Genomic DNA, 15,411 nt, shown 5'->3' with positions numbered 1-15,411 from the left:
TCTTCTATCCATACCAGGATCTTACCCTTAACACCATGGGCTTTTAACTTATTTAACAGTCTCCTATGCGGCACTTTCTCAAAGGCCTTCTGGAAATCTAAATAAATATATATGCATATACATGTGTGTCTGTGTATACACACAGACAATCATACATATGTGTATTTTTGCTGTGAATTGTGTACATTAATCCCACTTTGAGCACCACATTCAGTACAGTGCATTACCAATCCATCACTGTCAGTCCGGGCTGACACAAGAGTATTCTGGTCTCCAGGTGAACATGCAGCCTTGCACGCCTACCCTGTTGCCCCACCACACAATTAACTTTTGAAAATGAATATTGTTCATTATAGAACATAGAACATAGAACAGTACAGCACAGAACAGGCCCTTCGGCCCTCAATGTTGTGCCGAGCAATGATCACCCTACTCAAACCCACGTATCCACCCTATACCCGTAACCCAACAACCCCCCCCTTAACCTTACTTTTTTTAGGACACTACGGGCAATTTAGCATGGCCAATCCACCTAACCCGCACATCTTTGGATTGTGGGAGGAAACCGGAGGAAACCCACGCACACACGGGGAAGACGTGCAGACTCCGCACAGACAGTGACCCAGCCGGGAATCGAACCTGGGACCCTGGAGCTGTGAAGCATTTATGCTAACCACCATGCTACCGTGCTGCCCCAAATTATGTATGGATAAAAATTGTGCTTTTATAATGACAGATTTATTTTGCTTGATTTGTTTACAAATGTATTTATTCTGAGAAAGGAGAACATTATGATACTGGTAGTACGTTCTCACTGTCCCACACATTTCATCAGAACAGTGTGCTCAAAGACATGCTCATTGTGATGTGAAACATGGCTCCTGCCATGTCGTATTGTGCACTCCTGCAAGTTACTAGCTGACTTGATGCACAATTTACACTGTCAATAATCATTACGATGGTGGTTAGCATTGCTGCCTACGGCGCTGAGGACCCGGGTTCGAATCACGGCCCTGGGTCATTGTCCGTGTGGAGTTTGCACATTCTCCCCGTGTCTGGGTGGGTTTCACCCCCACAAACCAAAAGATGTGCAGGATAGGTGGATTGGCCACGCTAAATTGCCCCTTAATTGGAAAAAATAATTGGGTAATCTAAATTTAAAAACAAAAAAAAATAATCATTACGATAGAGTGGGTGGGATTAAATTACATTATTTGATTTTATTGACTTGTACGCAGTTGAAAATGAAAATCACTTATTGTCACGAGTAGGCTTCAATGAAGTTACTGTGAAAAGCCCCTAGTCGCCACATTCCGGCGCCTGTTCAGGCAGGCTGGTACAGGAATTGAACCGTGCTGCTGGCCTGCCTGGGTCTGCTTTAAAAGCCAGCGATTTAGCCCAGTGTGCTGGGGAATGGTCATGGAGATGTGCAAATTTGTAAAGCATAAACAGAATGAGGAATGTAATGTGCAATTTCAGGGAAGACTGCCGGGTAAATTCATGGTAATCCATGGGCTGGATTACCTTGGCGATGAGCAGTCGCTCATCCCAGAAGCTGGAGGCTCTGTGCCGTCCGCCACCGTCCTTGAAAACAACGCATATTAGGTGAAGCGGCTAATTAATGGCCCCTGAGTGGCAACCATGATGTGGAGATGCTGCCGTTGGACTGGGATGAGCACAGTAAGAAGTCTTACAACACCAGGTTAAAGTCCAACAGGTTTGTTTCAAACACTAGCTTTCGGAGCGCTGCTCCTTCCTCAGGTGAATGAAGAAGCAGTTCTCCGAAAGCCATTGTTTGAAACAAACCTGTTGGACTTCAACCTGGTCCTGAGTGGCAAGCCAGCCAACTCAGCTGATGGTGGGCAGCATTCCCAATGGTCTGAAGAGGGCAGGATATCGGGGTACAGGAGATGCAGGCTGTGAACCGGAAGGCGGTCATGGTCTTCATTTAAAAGGGACCCCTGGCATGGGACTATACAGCTAGACCAGTGTTGGAGAATATGATTAATTTGAACTATTGCAACAGGAGAGTGAAAAGTAAACAAAATGTCCAATTGTTATTATTGTTGGGATGATTTCAGGGTCCTTGCCATTGAACAAATAACATTGCAATGAAGCTGAGCACTAATACTGATGAACAAGTGTTCTGGGGGACATTGATCATCAGCTGTTATCTCACATTTAATGGGGAAAAAACGCAGGGAAGAACATCTCACCAAGGCCGCACTTAGACTCTTTCCTGTATATAATGGCTGCAAATCGTCATCATCTACTCCTTGCAACTCTTGGGCCGATGCATATACGTTTTCTTTAATATTTACTTACTATTCGACTCAGTTCTTAACTCAAATCTCTATGTCTGTGGAAGCACGTATTTTACCATTTCTCCTTACCCTTTTAGTAGATAATAACCTTATTCCATCTTAACTCAAGAAACACTGGTTAAATGGGCTCCCTTTAAACATAATTACTGGGTCTGAGTCAGCAGTGCTAACCGCTGTGCCACCGTGCTGCTCACGATTAAACCTTTGTTGACACCAGCAGAGGGTGAGGTTGTATAAAGGCAGGGAACTCAGCCATTCCTCCTCACCCGGGTTAGAGGCGCTTCCTGTGAATCCCTATTATAAATACTCCTGTCCACTTTTGGGTGGCGTAGTGTCACAGTGGTTAGCACTGTTGCTTCACAGCGCTAGGGTCCCAGGTTCGATTCCCGGCTTGGGTCACTGTCTGTGCGGAGTCTGCACGTTCTCCCCGCGTCTGCGTGGGTTTCCTCCGGGTGCTCCGGTTTCCTCCCACAAGTCCCGAAAGACGTGCTGTTAGGTGAATTGGACATTCTGAATTCCCCCTCAGTGTACCCGAACAGGCGCCGTAATGTGTTGACTAGGGGATTTTCACAGTAACTTCATTGCAGTGTTAATGTAAGTCTACGTCTGATAATAATAAAGATTATTATTATTCTAATGCCAAGGACCTATGTAAACTTGTCATGCTGTAATCGCGCCCTCCTTCTGTGGAAGCGCACTGGTGCCACCAATGGCATGAGGGTGTTACTACAGCCTGGCAGCTTCACACGGCAGCTTTCCAGTGACACTGCGGAAATTAGAATCAAATGTATGACTTTGACATGGGGACTGAATTATGTCTGAGAACCCTATTTTAATTCTACACCGGTTTACCCCAAAAACTACCCTAGGTCTTAGTTCCCCGTCTTCAACAACCCAGAAGGATGACCTGGGTTAAAAGAAACATTTTGGGCAAAGATTGACAACGTGTCACTTATACAATCGCTTCACGTGGGATAGCTGATACTTATTATACTTAAATTCCACACGAAACACAGCAGTGCAATACAAATATTATAAGCAATCATTAAAGAGTGAAAATAATACATTATTGCCACATAATACTGGGCCAAGAAAGAGACCTGCACCTGCACATCTACGGTATTAATTTTCAAGCCACAGCTTGCAATTTAAAAGTATTTAGCTTCCAAACCTTTCCCAGTTGTTGCCACAATTGGATTTAATCATTTATGAAAATATAATGAGACACATTAGTTATTCCACAAGACATAACTGTGGAGTTAATCACTCTGGAAGTTCAATATTCTCTGTTGTCCTACAGTTTTCATTTTGGTGATGGACTTGCCTGCTCATTCTGATATAATGGCATCTGTAAAACAATCTGAGGGTAGGGACTGAACTAATCTATCAACCTCATTAATTTATTAAAGTGACTTTCACAATCTCCTTATTTCTGCCAAGAGGGCTTAAGTTTTGGGGAAGGCGGGATCAGGGTATTGAACTTGATGATCAGCCATGATCATAATGAATGGCGGAGCAGGGTCGAGGGGCCGAATGGCTTCCTCCTGCTTCTATTTTTCTATACATGTTTTTATGTATTCCACACAATCCTGTCGTGAGGTGGGAATTAATGCCAATATTGTTCTCTGGACCCACTTTTCTAATCACCCAATGTTCAAACTATTGGATTAGAAATGAAAATGAAAATCGCTTATTGTCACAAGTAGGCTTCAATGAAGTTACTGTGAAAAGCCCCTAGTCGCCACATTCCGGCGCCTGTTCGGGCATCGAACCGTGCTGCTGGCCTGCTTTAAAAGCCAGCGAATTAGCTCAGTGAGCTAAACCAGCCCCTGATATCTGTCTGAAGAGCCACTCCTGAACTTTGGTTTTCCCTTCCTTTCGTTTCTGCCTGTTTATTCCTCCATTTTCCTCATCAATATTAGGCTGGGGTGGGGAGTTGGAGAATGTAATGTTCTTTGTTTATGCTGATGTTGAATCTTGATGTGATAGTATTAGCAAAGAACATTAGACTTCGTTTTACAACAAAACTATTTATTACTAACACTACTCTAAAGATTACTATAATGTCTAAGATTAATAAGTTGGAAATAATGGTCTAACACTAACTCACACTAAGATAATACAGAGCTACTCTAATATGCGACTGCTATTAACTCCTTACTAAAACCTTGCGCGGGATTCTCCGCTATCCGGTGGGGCGGGCCGTACCGGCGCCGTGGAGTGGCGTGAACCATTCCGGCGTCAGGCCGCCCGGTAGATGCGGAATCTTCTGCACCTTCAGGCATTAGGCCGGTGCGCGCCAACCGGTGCCGAAGGGCCTCTGCCAGCCGGCGCGAGCTGGCGCATGCGCGGGAGCGCCAGCGGCACTGGCGTCACCCTAGCGCATGCGCAGGGGGGTTCTTCTCCATGCCGGCCATGGCGGACCGTTACACCGGCCGGCGCAAAAGGAAAGAGTGTTTCCACGGCACAGGCCCGCCCGCGGATCGGTGGACCCGATCACAGGCCAGGCCACAGTGGGCACCCCCCCCACGGGGCCAGATCCCCCCCCCCCCCGGAGGGCTCCGCAGGATGCCCGCAGAGCCAGGTCCCGCCGGTACGGACCTGGTGTAATACACGCCGGTGGGACTGGCCAAAAACGGGCGGCCGCTCGGCCCATCGCGGGGTGGAGAATAGCCGGGGAGGGCCGCTGCTAACCGGCCCATCGTGGCACCGGAGAATCCGGCAGTCGGCGTCGTGGCGGGAATCACGCCGCCCCCTGCCGATTCTCCAGCCCGGTGGGGGGTCGGAGAATCCTGCCCCTTGTTCTGGAACATCCGGGTCATGTGTCTGCATATTCTCACCACCGCTGGTTGGATGCTAGAACTACAACTGCAAAACATATAACAATACACACACAGACAATCAAGATCTACTCATATTACATATAGATAATAGTCTACCTATCATCACAGAGAGAACTGCGAGAGCCAGTTGCGAAAGGGCAGGGTTTCCTAATCATACATTTAGAAAACATACCTTTTCAGGGGCCTTCTACGAGTAGGCACTGGCTGTCATGGTAATTGGGTGATTGTGGTAGTGGACTCTAGTATTGGATACAATACGGTACACCCTGTGCTACATGGGGTCACTTGACCTGGAGTCGAAGGTCAGATAGTACATATAAGAGAAGAGCACTACTGCCTCACAGTGCCAGGGACCCGGGTTTGATTCTGACCTCGGGTGACTGTGGAGTTTGCACGTCCTCCCCGTCTGTGAGTGGGTCCCCTCCGGGTGCTCCGGATTCGCCACAGTCCAAAGATGTGCAGGTTAGGCTAGTGGCCATGCTAATATTGCCCCTTAGTGACCAAAGGTTCGTTGGGGCTACGGGGGTAGAGCGGGTTATTGGATCTATCAGAGTAGGGGCCAGTGCAGATTCAATGGGCCAAAGTGCCTCCTTCTGCACTGTAGGGATTCTATGATTCTACGATAGTAACAAGGCTGCTGATGCCTTGCTGTTGTGCGTTCATGTTGTGAAAATGTGTCAGCAATAAAGTTAGTTCCCAACAATTATATTAGTCATCCCGAAACTAAAAAACAAGTCTTCGGCCATTCAGACCATGCCTAAAAAGCAAGGATTTAAAGGGCCCTCACAGCTGTTAACATTCAGTCAGAGCTCCACGACAACCATTGCAAGCCCAGAATCGCAAGCCCAGAATCTCATCTCATGAACCCCAACCTCCAATTCGGGAAGCTCTGTTCCAAAGGGTATTCAGAATGTTACTACCCTTTCCGATATCCAACTTTAACTGTTCCCTTCCCTTTAAATATTATGGAGGTCCAACTTTGCACTCCCACCCAGCATGCTGTGCAAATACACTAACCATAAAAAGTTAGGTGCCGACAACACAACTTCTTTTTGGTCTGGACAATACTTCCAGCAACCCATCTGGCTCTAAGCTGTGCTCATAAAAAGAGAAACTAGGGTTTTGTTATTTTAAGCTTTTGATGATTTTTCAGAACTTTGCTGTTGTTGAAAGCTCCTTGCCGAATAACGTGCGTGTAATTTTGCTGTCTGAAGTATTGATGTCCATCTCACAGTAGTTTTGGATAATATTCAGCAAAAAAAATCAATTGTACCAGGAACTGCAGACAAACGTCAATTTTTCCTTAACATGGAGACGTGACTAAACATATATGTAGCCGAATCATCAAACCATTTTGTTTTCATATGGAACAAGTCAAGTCACATTTTGTAATTGTGTCTGTTTACGTTATATATCACTTAATATTCCGTTAATATCGTCCGACCACAGCAAACAGCTATTGATTTGGATTTTTTGTTATTGTATGCAGAGAGCAGCAGGTTCCTGTCATGAGAATTGCAGCGATGCAGGTTGTTAATTGAGTGTTTAATCGTATTCATGTGGTGGGAATCAATTGGGGATTCACTTTTGTATCTATATATAGGGACAGACCGAAACAGTGGTTGTAGGGTTTGGTGTCGCACGTTTGTAACGGGTGTCTCTGTCAATAAAGATAAAAATAAAAGACGTGTGTGAAGAATAGGCTCCAGTTCTATCCTTCACCGCCTGGAATAGAACCTAGTTAACATCATAAATAAAACTGCACCTTGGGATCCGAACTCTGGAATTAAGATTATGATCCTTAACGTTGCCGTTTGGTGAAACAGAACTTGAGTATTGCTGAAAAAAGAAGGAAGGGTGGGATTCTCCATGTGTTTCTTGGTGGCGTGCCATTTGCTGGTGGCGGGATTCCCTCTTCCCCGCCGTTTGTCAATGGGATTTCCCCTGAAGACACCCCATGCCGCTGGGAAACGCGCAGGCGGGGCTGCACTGCTGATGAGAACAGAGAGACCCATTGACTGTAGAATTCCGGCCAACATTTTGTCGAACACAGGATGTTGCCGTCAAGTCAAAAGGACGTCCTGCCTGTGATACAAATGAGTAATGTGGGTATGAATTTGAGTGTCAGTGCGATGCTAGGTATTTAGGCCGTATGTCTCAAAGACTGGCGGATCATTTCAAATATCTTATCCCTTCCACTGTTCGCAATGGGCAAGCAACAGACCATACCCAATCAGCCCGTGTTTGCAAAACTCAAAGCACAGTGAACATTAGTAGCTGTGATTCAGCGACTGGACAACATTTGCTCAATAATCCTCAGTGTGCTAAGAATTACACTGACAACCAATTTAGGATTGTCAGTCTGGTTCGCAGTGTGGTGTGTTATGTGTAGTGGAAGCTAGATATAGTAATACAGAAGGCCCTGTTCTTTGCAGACAGAAAGAACATGTACACACATTGCACCTGATTCAGCTAAACAAAATAAGTGATAGCCATTTGTTGATTCATTCCTTGACCAATCAGAGTCAAGTTGTCTGGTTTAAATTTTAAAACAATGCTTGGCAGTTAACTGTCAGTCACCATTAACTGGTGCATTCTCCATGGTCTGGTCAAATGTGACTTCAGCAAGGTGGTTGACTCTTAAACGGCCCAGCAAGGCACTTAGTTCAAGAGCAACAAACGCTGGCTTTGCCAGCCATGCCCACACCCCAAACAAAACTTTAAAAATTCAATATTCAATCAGTGAAAATGATCAAAAAGACCCTCTTTTCTTTTAATGCCCGGATGATTTTTCTCCAATGACCTGGCGATTGATCTTCAATTCCTGGACACTCCGGGTCAATATAGAAGGCATGTCTTCAAACGCTTTGACATCAGCCTCCAGCCTTTATAAGGGCGTTGCATGACAGGAAATGGAGAAAACAAGATGATCAGTCCGATGATATGATGCTTTTTGCCTCTGAGGTCAATCCAGTGCACAAGCAAGACTTAAAAATGAAAGCCTCACGATAATACAAAAATTTCAAAAATATAAGTTAAAACCTCTTTGCTGTAGGGACAATTCAGCACAAACCAGATGACAGAAGCAACAGAGAGTTAATTTGCTTATCTGGCAGGAAAACGCTAATTATTTATTTGCTGGGAATCAGTCAAATTGCTTCACCGCCATCCCAGAAACGTCCTCACTGGAACAGCGGAACTTTGGAAGCATTAGCATGGGAGATACGTTGGAATAATACCTTTGGTGGCTATCGGTCACATTTTCGGCATCGCACCAAGTGAGTGTGTGGAAGTCAGAGCTACACAACCAAACAAACTGGCCAAGCACTAATCAGCATGTGCCAACTGAAATAAGCAGCACGGTAGCGCAGTGGTTTGCACTGTTGCTCCACAGCCTAGGGTCCCGGGTTCGATTCCCGGCTTGGGTCACTGTCGGTGCGGAGTCTGCATGTTCTCCCTGTGTCTGCGTGGGTTTCCTCCGGGTGATCCGGTTTCCTCCCACAAGTCCCGAAAGACGTGCTTGTTAGGTGAATTGGACATTCAGAATTCTCCCTCTGTGTACCCGAACAGGCGCTGGAGTGTGGTGACTAGGGGATTTTCACAGTAGCTTCATTGCAATGTTAATGTAAGCCTACTTGTGACACTAATAAACATAATTAAAAGCTGCCAAATATGTTTCCAAAAGATTACAACTGAAAAACGGATAATCAGGAACATGGCTAACAATTCAGTCACTCCAGAAATGTTTTAAAATGTAAATTCCCGCCCCCCTCCACCCCTGTGACCTCCACCATCACTTCCACCCTGCCAGCCACCGCCACCCCCGCACCTCCAACCATTCACAGATAAAATTAAATTGTGAAAAATAATCAACTATCAGAAAACGCTGGGTTCCACTCTTATTTATCTAATTGGAGATAAGAGAACAAACTGCAATGGCTTCTCTTCCCAATCCATTACCCCTGGTGTCGCCCAAGGATCTATCCCCTCCCAATTTTCCTCCACATGCTGCTGCACGACCACATCATCTGAAATCACTGTGACATTTCCCATGTGCGCGCTGATGGAACCAAGCTCTACCTCTGCGCCACCTCTCCAAATCCTTCCACTTTGAACGCTCCACCCATTGGCGGCTGCGCCTTCAGTGGCCAAGGCTCTAACTCTGGCACTCCACCAGCTAAACCTCTCTGCCTCGTTCCTCCTTCCCGACGCTCCATGAAATCCACTTCGTTGCACCAAGCCTTCCATCATCCGCTCTGATATCTCCTTATGCGGCTCAGTGTCGAATCATAGAATCATAGAAATAACAGTGCAGAAGGAGGCCATTTGGCCCATCACGTCTGCACCGCCCCTTGGAAAGAACACCCCACTTAGTCCCACACACCCACTCTGTCCCCATAACCCAGTAGCCCCACCTAACCGTTTGGACACCAAGGGGCAATTTATCACGGCCAATCCACCTGACCTGCACATCTTTGAATGTGGGAGGAAACCGGAGCTCCCGGAGGACATCCACGCAGACATGGGGAGAAAGTGCACACAGTCACCTGAGGCCGAAATTGAACCCGGGTCCCTGGAGCTGTGAAACAAGTGTACTAACCCCTGTGCCACCGTGCCGTAATGATCTAGATCATTAATAGAGACCAGGTGGTGGTGATGTGCTGAACAGTCGCACGAAAGGAACTTCAATTCAGGCCTTTTTAACCCATCAATCGGACATCAAAATAAAAAACAGCCTTACCCTGAACTAACAACCAGCTGAGTAAATGCCCTCAAACCAGCCACAGAGCCAGAAAAATAGTAAGAGCAACAAAGTCAGGAAAGGAAGATCCAGGCCTCAGACACGCGGAGCGAAACGGAGCAGAATATGGGGGACGGGGTGAGATCACCAAAGTGAACGCCGGCCCACTCGCCGACACGGCAATGGACAAAGCTCCTTACACAAGAGTTCCAAAAACATAGGGACTCCATCAAGGAGGTCCTCATCTCCCCCATGAGGTGCCATGCTTGGGTTGGGACGCTTTGCTACATTGAAGGCGCTGCACAATCGCCAATTGTTGTTGCAAGTTATGAAACTTCAGTCAGCAATAAATTACAGACTAGGCATGGAACGTGACAAAGCTGGTGCGTTCAGGTGCCCCCGTAAGGATCGCTAAAAGACGCAGGAAAACACCATGAACAGGCGGAAAAAGTCAGTCACTAATAACAAAATGGAAGAAAAAAAATCTTCCCGATACTTTCTGCCGATGGTGGCTTAATACCGGAAAGAATCTTCTTACCATTAATAAAGACAAAAATTTAATAAATGTTCAAGGCGATGAGGAAACTTGACTGTACTATTAAAGGCCAAAACATTTCTATTCTTACAAAGCAACATATCCTCCAACATAACGTCAGCAACTTCACAGGGGCCTCTGAATCATTATTATAATTATGTTAATGGGCATTCTAGTCAGTTTTTCTTGCGGAATATGTCAGGATCATCCACCCAGGGCGAAGTGAAGTTTACTCCACCCACTTCTCATGATCATAAATCACCAAAGACAAACTAACTATAAAACCCGAAATAGACAATTCGGCAACAGAAGTAAAGCTGAGCACGACAAGTAAAAGTATCGCAAAGAGACAGGGGAAAGCTATTCTTAGTTTTGAACATGCTGAGGACAACAAGGCTGGAAGGAAAAAACAACTTTTGTCACATACCTATCGAGGCTCACTGACATCGCCAACACAGTTGGGTATGGGTTTCGGTGAACTGCAACTGGGAGATTCTGAATGTCAAATCTTTAATTGCAAAGCAGTGCACATTAAATACCCTATGCTCATTAGAATGACTTTTTAGCACAATTCAAACATTTGAACATTTGTTAAAATGTTGTTTTACACTTTTTAATTAATGGTGCTTTCTATCGCTTGACATCACAGTATTAAACTGTTCAGAAAAATAATTTTTCAAACTCTTGGGAAGATGCTATGCTACCCAGTGTACAGCAGAAGGCATCACACATCATAGATAGATAGAACAGTACAGCACAGAACAGGCCCTTCGGCCCTCAATGTTGTGCCGAGCCATGATCACCCTACTCAAACCCACGTAACCACCCTATACCCGTAACCCAATAACCCCCCCTTAACCTTACTTTTTTTTTAGAACACTACGGGCAATTTAGCCTGGCCAACCCACCTAACCTGCACATCTTTGGACTGTGGGAGGAAACCGGAGCACCCGGAGGAAACCCACGCACACACGGGGAGGACGTGCAGACTCCGCACAGACAGTGACCCAGCCGGGAATCGAACCTGGGACCCTGGAGCTGTGAAGCATTTATGCTAACCACCATGCTACCGTGCTGCCCCAGGGTATATCGAGGCACTTAAATACACTTACACACGCATACTCACACTCAAACACATTTACACATACACTCGCACACACACATTCACATTAACACTCACACACACTCACATTCACACTCACACATTTACACACATCCACCCACACATTCACACATTTATACACACACATTCACACACGCACACTCACACACGCACACTCACACACACACACACACACACACTCACACCTGCACACTCACATTTCCCCTTTGAGGGGGGAGGGCTGACTGGAGGATCACCACACCTCAGGCGAGGGGCAAGGTTGAGAAGGCGCGGCGGCCTTCATGAATAAACTCAGTCGATATGGAAACTGAGCCCATGCTGCTGGCCGTGTTCTGCATCACAAGCCAGCTGTCCAGCCAACTGAGTTCAACCGGCCCCCAGGCAGATAGAGTTTAATGTAGAAAAATATGATCTTGTCCAAGTTGCAGAAAGAATAGAAAAGTAGCATATTATCTGAATGGAGAGAGACTGCAGAATTCTGGGGTTCATAGTGATCTGGGTGTCCTTACATGGATCACAAAAGGTTAGTATGCAGGTACAGCAAGTGATTAGAAATGTTGGCCCTAATTGCAAAGGGAATGAAGTATAAAAGTAGGGTCGGGAAGAATTGCTACCGTTGTACAGGGTCTTGGTTAGATCCCATCAGGAGTACTGTGTACAGTTCTGGCTTCCTTACTTAACAAAAGATATATAGTCCCATTGGAGTTCAGAGAAGGTTCGCTTGATTGATTCCTAGGATAAGGTGGTTGTCTTAGGAAGAAGGGTTGAACACGTTGAGCCTACAATGATGTGAGTTTAGATGATATGTGATCGTGTTGAAACATATGGGGCAGGATTTTATGATCCCCCGAGGCTGGGTCTGAGGCAGGGGAGGTAAGAGTAATGGATGGCCCTGCCCTGGCAACCTCCCAACAGAACCCAGACGCAAATTCACGGTTGGGCAGCCATGGCCTTGAGGGGGAAATCTCCCCTTTCACCTATTAAGACTAAGTGGTCACATAATGGCCGCTTAAGAGCATTTTTCCGACCAGTCTCAATATATAGACAGGCGGGAGTGGGTGCAGGTAGGTTGCGATCACTACAGTACCGCTTCTGGCCACTGGAGCGCTGTGCCTGGCCAGGTTGGAGAACTGTCGGCCAATCTGATTGGTGGACGGAAGCCCCAAGCGTTAAATGGCAGTGGGCTTCTGGGAGTTGGCGGGGCCGACTCTCGGGATGGCGAGCTCCCCATACTTAAAATTCTAAATTCAACCCAAGAGGTCTTGTTACGATCCCAGAACCGACCCCAACAGCGGCTAGGACACTGGGACCGGGACCCCAATATTTTAGTTTATTTTAAGACTGTGCAGAAAGAATGATTCGCTCCAGGAGTGATTGCATGAAAAAATAGAGCTATGGTATTTCGAAAACAAAACTTTACAAATACAGTATATATTTTTTTTAATTTAGATTACCCAATTATTTTTTCCAATTAAGGGGCAATTTAGCGTGGCCAATCCACCTACTCTGCACATTTTTGGGTTGTGGGGGCGAAACCCACGCAGACACGGGGAGAACGTGCAAACTCCACACGGACAGTGACCCAGAGCCGGGATCGAACCTGGGACCTCAGCACCGTGAGGCGGTTGTGCTAACCACTAGGCCACAGTGCTGCCCCTACAAATACAATATTAAACTTTTAACTTCATTAACTCAATTTCCCATGAAACAACAAGAAAAGAAACATACAGCTCTCAATCACAGAGTAATTTTGCAGTACAGAACAAATTCTGGCTCTAGTTAAACCCCTTCAGACTCTGGCTGAATATCTTCAAATAACTGCTTCACCTACGCTGTTTCAGCCTCTCCCTCGTCTCCAGACAAGAGTTCTCTGTTTTTAAAATATATCATTACTTTTTTTATAAACTCTCCTCCTGGTAAAGAAAACGGCCTTCACGTCTGGTCTAAAAGGAAGGGTTGACAGATCAGAGATTGGGGCGCAATCAAATGGCCATGCTGCGCCCGAAGAACAGTGTGTCGCGGCGCAGCATGGTTGATAGAAGCCGGGAGATGCCGCTCCCAGGTTTTAGCCAACGCAATCTCGCTAGTCTTTATAATATGCTGTTTCCAGAGGCACCCAAGGCATTGGGCTCTAACCCCTTCATCTCGCTGACCTAGGGTGAGCGCCTTTCAATACTAGCATCCACTAATAGGGACAAGATTGAACGGCACTCGCGGGGATCCCCCAAGGGATTGGAGGCCACCAAATGCATGCCCTTTGGGCAGGGTGGCATCCTGGCACTGATGGTCAGGAACTGTAGAGATCAGAACGGCTTTTAGAAATGGTGTCCTGGTCTCTTGTTGCACTGAGGAGTTCTGGAGTGCAAAAACCGGGGCAATGTGCGGCCTCGGCTGTGCGCTCCCTGCTGAGGCCCCCTATCTGACCAGAGTGCCGTCAATAACGTTGTGTTTCTCGGCGCTGCGAATGGCGGTAAACACATGGCTAAACCTGCTCGCTATGGGACTATGTCCCAAGTTAGTTAAATCGTGTTCCAGACTTCACTTCCAAAAACATTTCTCCAAAACAGCCTCTCTCCACAGCGTCTCAAAATGTCTCTGTGCCTTCCTTGGCTCCACCTAGCAATGACCTCATCTTCCCAAGCTAAATACAGAAAAAACCTCTGCATGTCTGCCAAGCACATTAACTCCCCAGGGACTTCCCCTATCAAACCATTGTCAATTAGCCCAGACTGAAAAACGCATTGCTTCATCAATTTCACCTTCTGGCTTATAACAATGCTCAGGGCCCTGCACGCAGAATTCTTTTTTTAAAAAACATGACCCCTGCAGTCAAACACACTCTAACCACAGGTTTCCAACCCTTAAATTGCCCAATGCTTAGAATCCAATATTCGTAAAGTCTTCTCGTCGTCACAGGTTTTGACAGGGAAGATCTTGAGAGGATGTTTCCTTTGTGGGGGAGTCTAGGACTAGAGGGGCACAGTTTCGATTAAGACCCAGATGAGAATTATTTTCTCTCAGAGGGTCATTAGCCTGTGGAGTTCTCTACCCCGGAGAGTAAGTGGAGGTTGAGTCATTGAATACATTCAAGGCTGAGTTGAATAGATCTATGATCAACAAGGGAGTCAGGGTTAATGGGAGGAGGGGGGCTATGTCAGGAAAGTGGAGTTAAAGCCGGAATCAGATCAGACACAACCTTCTCGAATGTGGGAACAGGCTGGATGGAGCGAATGGCCTACTCCCAATTCTCGGTTCTTTGAGCTTCATTTAACTGCCTCCTCGTCCCGCAAATGAAGGATTCATGGAAAAATGGCAAGTTCTGGTCCATCACCCTTCAAGTTTAGAGGGAGCTTCTGATCAAAAGCTCTAAATTTAAATGAATTTAATCAACACGACCTTTAATCCACATTAAATGTTACAGAAATATTCATGAGGAAGATGCAAGTTCAGCTAATCTCTTAAATTTTTATATTTCTTGGATCGGAGGCTAGGCCGTAAACAGATGTCCGTCTACTACTCTTGGAGGGGAATTGCTATGTGTAGTCCCTGCTGGAAACTTTCAAAGGGATATATATATATTTGTGCCATCAGTGAGTTGTGGCTCCTTGAAAGAATGCCCATTTTGATATTTCAGTCAGGGCCTATCTCAATGCAACAAGAAACTGTTCTAATCACAACGAGCAGATTCCAGTGTCTGATTGAGAGAAATAAGGACAGTGGGAGGATGAACATGTTTCTCTCCTTCGTCAGAACCCGAACATACAACTGATAATCGGTGTAAAGATATTATTCCGTGCGTCGCAGATTAACTGCCCATTAGGGGGAACAGAATTCATCCTGATCAA

At 46.1% G+C, this 15,411-nt stretch overlaps 1 protein-coding gene across 6 annotated transcripts in view; it reads right to left on the bottom strand.

Moving 5' to 3' along the window:
* aatkb (apoptosis-associated tyrosine kinase b) overlaps positions 1-15,411 on the bottom strand; it is a 332,408-nt gene that overhangs the window by 146,266 nt on the left and 170,731 nt on the right. The gene's annotated exons all lie outside the window — the stretch shown is intronic.

The sequence above is a fragment of the Scyliorhinus canicula genome, chromosome 18 (genome assembly GCF_902713615.1).
Source record: "Scyliorhinus canicula chromosome 18, sScyCan1.1, whole genome shotgun sequence".
Classification (NCBI taxonomy): domain Eukaryota; kingdom Metazoa; phylum Chordata; class Chondrichthyes; order Carcharhiniformes; family Scyliorhinidae; genus Scyliorhinus; species Scyliorhinus canicula.
This window is presented reverse-complemented; position numbering and strand designations above follow the sequence as displayed.